Source organism: Zingiber officinale, chromosome 3A, assembly GCF_018446385.1.
Source record: "Zingiber officinale cultivar Zhangliang chromosome 3A, Zo_v1.1, whole genome shotgun sequence".
In the NCBI taxonomy this organism is placed as follows: domain Eukaryota; kingdom Viridiplantae; phylum Streptophyta; class Magnoliopsida; order Zingiberales; family Zingiberaceae; genus Zingiber; species Zingiber officinale.
In genome coordinates, this window is record NC_055990.1 from 17,767,558 (window position 1) to 17,778,780 (window position 11,223).

At 35.3% G+C, this 11,223-nt stretch overlaps 1 pseudogene; it reads left to right on the forward strand.

The window, feature by feature from the left end:
• Window positions 1-522: 522 nt before the first annotated feature.
• LOC122050225 lies at window positions 523-2,471 on the forward strand (annotated as a pseudogene).
• Window positions 2,472-11,223: the final 8,752 nt, after the last annotated feature.

Here is an 11,223-nt window from a genome sequence, read left to right on the forward strand (position 1 = left end):
ATGATAATATTATAATAGATGATTAATATGATTTTATTATTGCTTAATAAATTATTGAATTCTTTAAGTTTTTATATCACTTGACCTATCATATAAATAGAAATAAAATAGGAATATTTAGTATAAATAATTCTCTCTACACTACTATTAAATTATAATATAATCAAAATTATTACAAAGTAAGACAAATGGCAAAGCATGAGACCAGCTAGCAAGTGGCCGTTTAGAAAATATATATACCCCTGTTTTTTTTTCCATTTTGATATTGGCCACCCTAGTAAGCCGGGAAAATTTACAAGACGGATTCAGTAATTTCCATTTTGATTTTATAAACTTTAGAGCATGATGAAAACATTTGACAAATTTCAGACGGCGGAGCAAAACTCGTGAGACAAGAGAGAAGGAAATGAAATATCCTTACTCTACATTTATTTATATGGAGAACAAGCGGCTTCGCAAACGCACGAGTGCGCGCGCAAGTGTTAGAGAGAGAGGGCGGCTTCTCTTCTAGAGGAGAAGGCAATGGCGGATCAATTCCTCCCGGGCATCGTCACGGCTTCGATCATGGTGTTTCTACTCCTGATAAGGTTCCGCGGATGAAGGCGGAAGGCTCATCTGGCCCCCGGAAACGGGAGTTCCCGTTCTATTCGAGCTGGAAAGGGTGGCATTGGCACGGACGTTATCATCGTCGGCGCCGGAGTGGCAGGCTTTGCCCTAGCGTACATGCTTGGGAAAGTGAGACGTTTCTTTGCTGCTCTCTTCGATTTTTGCTTCTCCTAGTTATGATTCATGTTACCTTTAACAGGATGGTAGACGCGTACATGTAATCGAGAGAGATTTGTCTGAACCTGACAGAATTGTTGGTGAAATTTTGCATCCAAGAGGGTACCTAAAATTGCTAGAGCTGGGCCTCGAAGGTAAGCCATCAAGTTGATTATTGTTGATTGAATTTCAATAATTATTATCGACATTGAAAACTCCAATTGAACATTGAAAGCTCATATCATCTTTCCCAGTATTTGTCCTAGACTGTGTTGATGAAATCGATGCTCAACGAGTCGTTGGTTATGCCCTTTTCAAAGATAGGAAAAGCACCAGGCTCACATACCCTTCGGAGAAACATCATGAAGATGTTGTCGGGAGGAGCTTTCGTAATGGGCGTTTCGTCCAAAGGATGCGAGAGAGAGCAATTTCCTTGCATAACTAATTTCTATTCCGTTTGTATAGACTTTTGAATATCTGTCATTCATGCAGTAAATATTATTAGAGTATCACTTTCGAGATCGATGGATCATGAATCTTTCTTCCAGTGTTCAACTGGAGCAGGGAACAGTCACGTCCTTGATTGAAGAAAATGGAACAGTCGAGGGAGTTGTTTACCAGACTAATTCTGGCGAAGAGCAGCGCGAAGCTTTTGCACCACTTACAATTGTATGTGATGGTGTCTTTTCAAATTTGAGACGAACACTCTACTCTCCAAAGGTAAAAAGAAGACCTAAAGCTCATCGTTTAGATTTATTTTCTGTTTTCATATCAATCATTCTAACAATTTATTTATTTATTTATTTCCTTAGGTGGATGTGCCTTCTCGCTTTGTCGGTATGATACTCAGCTTCCATTTTCCAACTACGATTATATCATCTTAGGAGACCCTTCGATCATACTGTTTTACCCAATAAGTAGCACTGAGGTTCGTTATCTGGTCGATGTGCCTGGAAACAAGATACCGTCTGTAGCTACCGGTGAAATGACAAATTTCCTGAAGACTGCTATGGCTCCTCAAGTACTTCAGATTTACTCGAATAGAAATACAAGATGCGTTACTCCCTCACCGTAATTCCTGTAATCAATCAATTCAGGTTCCGACTGAACTGCATGATCCTTTTATTGAGGCCATTGATAAAGGAAGCTTTAGGTCTGTGCCAAACAAAAGCATGTCGGCCGCTCCACATCCTACACCCGGGGCACTCCTGTTAGGGGATGCTTTTAATATGCGTCACCCACTTACCGGAGGCGGAATGACGGTCGCCTTGTCCGATATTGTTGTGCTTCGTGACCTCCTGAGGCCCATCCCCGATCTCCATGATGCAGCTTCTCTGTGCAAATACTTGGAATCCTTCTACACCTTAAGAAAAGTAGTAAAAGAATCTGACTTTAACATGCTTATCACACTCATTGTTTGATTGTGCCCTGTGCACTGTTATTTTCTTTTCAGCCGGTGGCTTCTACGATAAACACATTGGCAGACGACTTGTACAAAGATATTTCGTGCCTCATCTGACAGAGCTCGGAGCGAAATGTGCCAAGCCTATTTCGACTACCTGAGCATTGTAGGTGTTTTTTCGAGTGGACCGATGGGCTTACTCTCCGGTCTTAATCCTCGTCCTATCAGTTTGATGGCTCACTTCCTTGCTATTGTGATCCATGGGGTTGGTCAGCTGCTTTTGCCATTTCCTTCGCTCGAGAATTAAGTCCTCCATTTGAAGGAAAAATTCCTACAAATACGTCATAATTGGGGTTCAAACTATAGATGACTGGATGACAATCTGGATATCCTACCGTAATACCATACCCTGGGTATCATTGTCCAACATATAAGCTCTATAATGATGTGTACTCTAGAAAAATATACAAACCAAATTAATCATAGCTCATGTGGAAGGTAATTATGTTTACTAAGTATAATGATGTGATGAGGAAAGAAATTTATATAGAACATACACTTCGATATAAGAAATTTATTTTACCTGCCCCTCCTCCCGAGCATATAAATCTAATATAAGTGTATACACTGTGCCATCCTCATCGTGAATTGTCATGCGTGCACAACCCCTCCAATTTCATAGTAATCTCAAAATTATCGTGTTTCCAACAAGTAACCAAGAAGCAAGTCCATATGACAATTTTGGTTCTATTTTTACATTCTCATCTTATTCTTATTTGCCTCTTCTAACCTCCATGCCTTGGCAAAAAAGATGGACCATGCACCTATATATATCTAAATTCTTTAACCTATACTGACATAGTACCTCCGACCCTCCTCGATCAAAATAGAATTAACATCATCTCCAATTACAAGTGATCCGGTGGTAAGGACGAGGGACCCTCGTTGGCGAAAGGTCAACGACACGTGGAGGTCAAGGGTCAAGAGATTCAACCCTGAGACCCGACCGACTGGACTCAGAGGACCGATCGGCCGTGAATCCCCCGAGCCGAATGAAAGACAACCCGACTAGGGGTCGGGTTTCCGATGCTCAAGGTAAAAAGGTTTCAGGGCCGAGCGGGCTGTCCGTTCAGCCGGGCACAAGGCAACAAAGACAGGCAGGAGGAATCTCATCCGAGCATACGACTGGGAGTCCTCCCAGTCGGACCGATACCTACAACCGGGGTAGAAGTGATATGTCTGCCGAGCGGCCGAACCGCTCGGCCCTGGAACAGACTGGAGGCGCAAGAGGACAAAGGAGACAGGGGATAACATCATCCTCGAGACGTCTGCCGCCGACAGGCAGTAGGGTTGGCGGCCGAATCGTACACAGGATCATACGGTGGAAGCTTCCACCGTCACATCCGGGATATGCTCGGACGATTGCGGAATGACGTCAGGGGTATTTTTCTTACATGGGCTCGTTAAGGTATGTTTGGGGAAGCGTGTACGCATTGAGAAGCGTGTCCGCGCCTCCCCGGGGTCCTATATAAGGACCCCCAGACGTCGACGAAGGTATGCACAATCCTCACTGTAGCCACAATTACGCTGCCTCTCTCATTTCTCGTTGCCTGACTTGAGCGTCGGAGGGCTGTCGTCGGGAAACCCCTCCCGACTCGGCTTCTTTGCAGGTCCATCGGAGATATTCATCGTCGGCTAGAGACAGCGGTGCGTGCCACGTCCCCAGCGTCCGTCGACTCAGCGCTCGGACAGGATCAGAGTCTAAGTCCAAATTAGACTTATTTAATACATGAACCAAATTGAGTTCAACTCAATTAGCCTAATTTGGATTACTCTTAATCCAATTTGGTTCATCACATGAACCTAATCCTTTAGATTTATCAAATGAATCTAATCTCCATCTAATTGTCCTTTGTGTATGACCCTATAGGTTCTTGTAATGTTATGCTCCTAAACTCATTTGAAGCATAAGTAATGAGCGGTATCTAGCAACACATCATTACTACCCAAGTTATAAGAATGTTGAGATCCAACATCACCTTGTGACTACTAATTGTGACTCTTCACAATATATGACATTGTCCTTCTATCCGAGATATCTAGATTGATCAATATGAGGCATAGACCGTGTCATCCTCTAATCAATCTAAATCTTGAACTCCAAGTAGACTCACTCAATCAAATGAGCTCAATATCTCATATTGACTCACTTGGGCATGGCCATGCACTTAGTGGTCTCACTCTATCAAGAATATCGATGTCACTCCCATCATATAGGAGGGATAGATCTCATCTATATCACTCACATCCCTCCGCATAATTTGTTACATACCCAGTAATCGCCTTTACAGTCCACCCAGTTACGGTGACGTTTGACGAAGTCAAAGTACGTAACTCCTTATGTAGGGAACCATGGTGACTTCAGGTCCAAGGACTAGTAGTCATACTAATAGCCACATGAGAAAGTATATGACACTCATATAACGATCCATGATACTTTCTCATGGCGGGTCATTCAGTATACATTCTCCAATGCATACCCATGTGTCAACTTGATATCTCTATATCCATGACTTGTGAGATCAAGTCATCGAGTTGACCTATATGCTAGTCTCGTCGCATTAACATTACCCCTGAATGTTAATACTCGACTAGGAATGATTAAGAGTAGTGTTCCCTATATCATCTCACTATCGATTCAACCAATCAATTGATATAGGTAAGAACCTTCTACTCAAGGACGCTATTATACTTACTTATTTGGCACCAATACAAGTAAGTATAATAACCAAAAATAAATGTCTTTATTTATATAAAAGAATATGATACAACGAGTCCATACAACAATCATCAAATGATTGACTCTAGGGCTCTAACTAACACTTCACACCGAACTGGTCAAACTTAGACCAAAGGGAAATTGTCCAACAATCTCCCCAATTGGACGATTGCACCTGCAATCTTCACATATTGTCAAACATTGAAACCCAAACATCAAGACTCAAGCTTGAGCCAACTCAATCTTAGTCAACTCGGTTAACCTTGACCTAGGGATATTGCACCAACATAGCCGATTTGCCACTCTGGTCGATTCACTACCCTAGTCGATCTGCCACTCTTCCTGGTCGATTCACCACTCATCCTGACCGACCCAACACTTCGGCTGATCCACCACTTTGGCCAATCTACCATTCTGTCCAATCCGCCACTCTTTCTAACCGACCCGCCACTTTTCCAAGGTTGATCGACCGACCGACCGACCGACCGATCACTCTTCTTGGCTGAGGCGAGTCCTTACAAAAGCTGAGTTCTCAGGATAGTCAACATTCCTTAGTCGAGTTGACCACATCTAAGAGTGAGGTCCGACTTGATGCTAGAGGGGACTCAGTCGGCTTATCCTCATAACGCATTAATGGTCCATCAGTTCAATATTCTTCTTTTGACATTTTATGTCATAGAGAACAGAGAATATTTTGCATGCAAGATATACATTAGAAATTTCCTCTCTGCTAAACACAGAGATTATGGGTTCATTTTAGGAAATATGTCAGAGCATCTTTATGGTCTGTCCTTATTAGAAACACTTTGAGATTAGTGGATATACAAATAAGGACACTATAAAAGGGGATTTCCATTTACAGGCACAAGTATGCAATGTTATATAATTTTACACACTCATAGCTATTGTTCATTCGATTACTCATCTACTCGACTTAATCATTTACTTGAGCATCAAATGACCTATACTGGAGACCTTTTTCCTGGGTCGGTTGCTAATGCTTTTTGTGATACGTAAGACAATGAGGAGTCTTCATTTGGTCAACATCAGAGCCATCTTTTTCAGTCAACTATCTTTTTCTCTTTCGGACAGGATGAATGACTTATATAAAAAAAATATCATTATAAATAATCTAATATATGTAATTTTAAATTTATATTTTAATAAATATCTTCATTCACATTGTATAAAAAAATATATCCCCATGAAAATATCATAATAATGATTTATTCTAAATCATGTCCATTTTATATAAATTTTAAATATATTTATTTTTCTCTTAAATTTTTATTAAATTTTAAATATAATTTTAACAAAAAATTATACAGTTTCAAATTATATTTAAAATACATATTTATTTATTTTTTAAAAAACTTATTTATAATTTCACCTCAAATTCATTTTAACTTTCTTCTAAAATATTCTGCTTACCTGATATTTTATTATTCGTGAAACAGATTATTATTTTCATAGTCACTGATTTATTTAAATTTGAAATAAATTTTAATTCCATCTTAATTTTTATTAAATTTTAAATAGATTTTTTTATCCGAAATCATACCATCCGTTTGTAATCTGTATAAAAAAATTATTTATAATTTCATCTCAAATTCATTTAAACTTCCGTCTCAAATTTATTTTTTACATTATATTTTATTAAAGTGAAACATATTAATACTTCCGTAATCAATCTATGTCTCCAACTTATCTAAATAAATTTTAATTTCATCTTATTTTTTATTAAAATTTAAATAGGTTTTTTTTCTTACAAAAAATCATGCCGTCTCAAATTCAGTTTAAAAATCATAATTACTTTTGTTTATAAAATATTATATGAAATTTATTTATCAAATTTGTTTTAAATTTTCATTCAAAATAAAAGTGAAAATAGATTAATAATTTTATAGAAAATCTGTCTAATTTATTAAAATTTAGAATACTTTTATTTTTTAAAAAAATCTATTTCTAATGCGCTTGTTGTATCGAATTGAATTAATTCTTCCTACATGCATAGCTTTGTTAATGTATAGTTTTTACCACGAGTATTTTTGAATTTACCGAATAATTACATTGGATGAATAATTATAATAATAATAATATTATTATTATTATTATTATTATTATTATTATTATTATTTCTTTGAATAATTTCAAAAAATTAAAGGATTGTTTTGTGAGAGAGAATATTCTTATGTGGATGCATGTGATTAGAGTTGTTAATTTGAACTGGATCCATCGTATTAGTCTCTTGTCAAATAATTTAAGTATGTTGGATTAAAATTTATCAACCTAAGCCCGACACGAGCGGATTCGTCTAGGCTCATGATACGTATGGATCGACCTACAGCAAGCTTGGGTTGTCGCAGGTTGAAAATACATGTAAGTTAAATTTTATGTCAATTTATTATCTTTCTTTGTTATAATTATATCTCATTTATCTTTAAAATATCTATTTTTAGATATACTTCATTAAAATGTTAAAGACATGATTTTTTTTTCTATGGCAAAAGACGATTCACTAACCCAGCACCCTCGCAATCTGTTCCTAAGCTAGCACAGAGGAGGTTAAGACCGTAGCCAAGATTTTATATTACTTGGGGTACGGTTGATCCTCGGCGTTGGTGTTCGGGCGACAATGGTTGAGGTCGAGTCGTGACGACGAAGCAGAGTCGACGTCGCTTATGGCAAGGAGAGCAGTGATAATAAAACTATCAATGAGGATAGCAATGAATGTGATGTCGTGATGGTCAGAGAGGAATGTAGCGACGACAGTGTAGTGGTTGCAGCTGCGGTAATGTCCCACAGATATAGCGCGTTAATAAGAAGAATGTTTGCTACGATTGTACTAGTCAAGTCACGGCTAGACACATGCGAGGAGGGATAAGGAAGGCGGCGACACTGGTTGCTCGTGCGACAGATAGAGTAGTACACGTAGGGAGGTGAAACAGTAAATAAGAGAAAATTTAGGTTTAATTAAAATTTTTAACAATTGAATAAGGAGAAATAATGACTGAAATAAAATTACTATAAAATATAATGGGCTAAAATAAATTGAGGATGAGATTGAAATAAAATTTTATTTGTAAATTTTAAAAAATAGATAGAACTGGAGTCCATCCTAGCCCAGGATGACTTCGTTCATAAAAGAGGTAAATCGATTAATAATCTGACCAGAAGGCATGTTCAAATATATGAATTTTAACTTAAAATTTTATATGGTAATATTTTATATCTTGATTATCATATCACGTCATTTTTCTTTATATGGCCAATATGTTCGTCTACATAATTTAGAGGGAAAATTTGTATACAGTTCCCATTAACAAACACAACTTTATATGTACTCCTCATTGAAAAAAATCTTTGTTTTCACTCCCTAGTCTAATATACTTACCTAATTACCCATAATATTTTAAGTATAAAAAGTCTAAAAATGAATATAATTCTTTTTAAATGCAGTACATTAAATTAGAATCTAGTATATTTTCTATTAAATTGAGTACGATTCTTTTTCCATCTCAATTGGATGGAAAATATACTAGATTTTCTTTAAATGATGCTGAATTTAGGAGGAATTATATTAAGTAAGAAAAAAGTCGTGCTCAATTTAATAGAAAATATACTTGATTCTAGTTTAAAATGCTGAATTTAATAGGAATTATACTTGTTTTTGGACTATTTGTACCTAAAAAATATGAGGGTCAATTTTAATAGAAAATATACTCGATTCTAGTATAAAGTGTGATTTTAAGAGGAATTATACTTATTTTAATATACTTTCTATTAAATTGAGCATAATTCTTTTTTCACCTCAATTGGATGGAAAATATAATAGATTTTCTTTAAATGGTACTAATTGGATAAAAAATATACTAGATTTTCTTTAAATGATGTTAAATTTAGGAGGAATTATATTAAAATAGTAAAAAAATTATGCACAATTTAATAGAAAATATACTCGATTCTAGTGTAAAGTGCTGACTTTAAGAGGAATTATACTCATTTTTGAATCTTTTGTACTTAAAAAATCTGAGGGGCAATTAGATAATAATATTTGTATGAAGGAGTTGAAGTAAATAAAATTTTACATACAGGGAGTGAAAATAAAATTTTTTAAGATTGAGGATTATATGTAAAATTAAAATTACGATTAAAATTTTTTCTCTATTTTATCATAATTTAAATAGATTGGATTAAAGACTTCTCTATCCGTCAAAATCACATATCAACGTTTCACACTGTCAAATCCATCTCGTCGTCACGGGCCGATCCATCAAGATTGCCAATCTGTATCTGACAGTTCAATACTTGGCCATATGTGTTGAATATTGATTCGGCAATTTACCAAAGGGCGTATGTAGAGATATGAATTTACCAAAAGGCGCACATTACTTTAACATTTACCACAACACGCACCTTTTTAAGTGTATTTCCTATTTTACCCTCATAATAATTTAACTTTTTCTACCGTTTTTTTCCACTATTATTCTCTCTCTTCTCTCTCTTTGCTTTTTTGTATCGGCATGCAGAAAAAAAATATGAATAACAATAGTCCCTGAATCTTTTAATAACATTTTAATACATTTGAAGAAGTCAAAAAAAAATAATGGACACCATATTTGAAATCCTTAGAACATCAGAAATCCGTAAGAACTAAAATGGGTCCAATCGGAGCTCTCTAGGTCCATCAGTGGGTTTCGGTCAAAACCCACTGATGGACCTAGAAAGTTCCGATTAGACCCATTTCAGTTCCTATAGATTTCTGATGTTGCAAGGATTTCAAATATAGTGTCCATTATTTTTTTTGACTTTTCATAGATATTAATATATAAAATCAAAGAATCGACAAACAAGACCACTTTGGGCCTGATATGAGCCCATATCAGGCCCAACGTGAGCCTGATATGGAATGAGCTAATTGTTGGAAAATTACTTCAGGTGTCTAAGAAAATAATGCAAAATACAAAGAACATATATCCACACAACACACCAACCACAAAAGAAGCCTACTACTACAGAATTATCTTTGAAAGGTTCTTCCCACAGGTATAGAATTGTACTATAAACCCAATTATGGACTCTTCTAACTATTGTCATGAGCATTGTCGAGATGTTGAACCCATTTATATGTGCAGAACTCTGCAAGGTTGACTGTGCCTGGGGTCCTAGTGTGGATTGAGCAGAGTTAGGTCATTCCATATCAGGCCCAAAGTGACCTTTTTTACCGATTCTTTGATTTTATATATTAACATTTATGAAAAGTCAAAAAAAAATAATGAACATCATATTTGAAATCCTTGCAACATCAGAAATCCGTAGGAACTGAAATGGATCCAATCGGAGCTCTCTAGATCAGTGGATTTTAGTCAAAACCCACTGGTAGACCTAGAGAGCTCCGATTGGGCCCATTTCAGTTCCTATAGATTTCTGATATTGCAAGGATTTCAAATATGGTGTCCATTATTTTTTATTGCTTCTTCAAATGTATTAAAATGTTATTAAAAGATTCGGGGACTAATGTTATTCATATTTTTTTTCTGCATGTCGATAAAAAAAGTGAAGAGAGAGAAGAGAGAGAAAAAAATAGTGGAGAAAAACGGTAGAAAAAGTTAAATTATCATGAGAATAAAATAGGAAATGCACTTAAAAAAGTGCGTGTTTTGGTAAATGTTAAAGTAACGTGTACCTTTTGGTAAATTCAGATCTTTACATGCACCCTTTGGTAAATTGCCAATATTGATTTGCCAGAATTTTGGGCATGTCATCTATCCAAAGATGTGCAGTGACATTGTACTTCTGTTCAAAAGTAATAAAAAATAAATTTCACATTAAATGTTCATCTTAAATGCAGTCCTTGTTAATAAACATAATTTTATATGTAGTTTTTATTCGAATTTTTTTTTTATTTTTTAATTAAATATATTTATTTAATTGTTTTTGATATTTTAAATATAAAAAATCAAAAAATGAGAATAATTTTTTTAAAAATTTAATAAATTAAATTAGAATCTAGTATATTTTTTTTATTAAATTAAGCACGATTTTTTTCCATCTCAATTGAATGAAAAATATACTAGATTATCTTTAAATGGTATTTAATTGGATGGAAAATATAATAGATTTTTTTTAAATGATGTTGAATTTAAGAGGAATTATATTAAGTAGACAAAAAAATCATGCTCAATTTAATAGAAAAAAAATACTTGATTCTAATTTAAAATAATGAATTTAATATACATTATACTCATTTTTAGACTATTTGTACCTAAAAAAAATATGA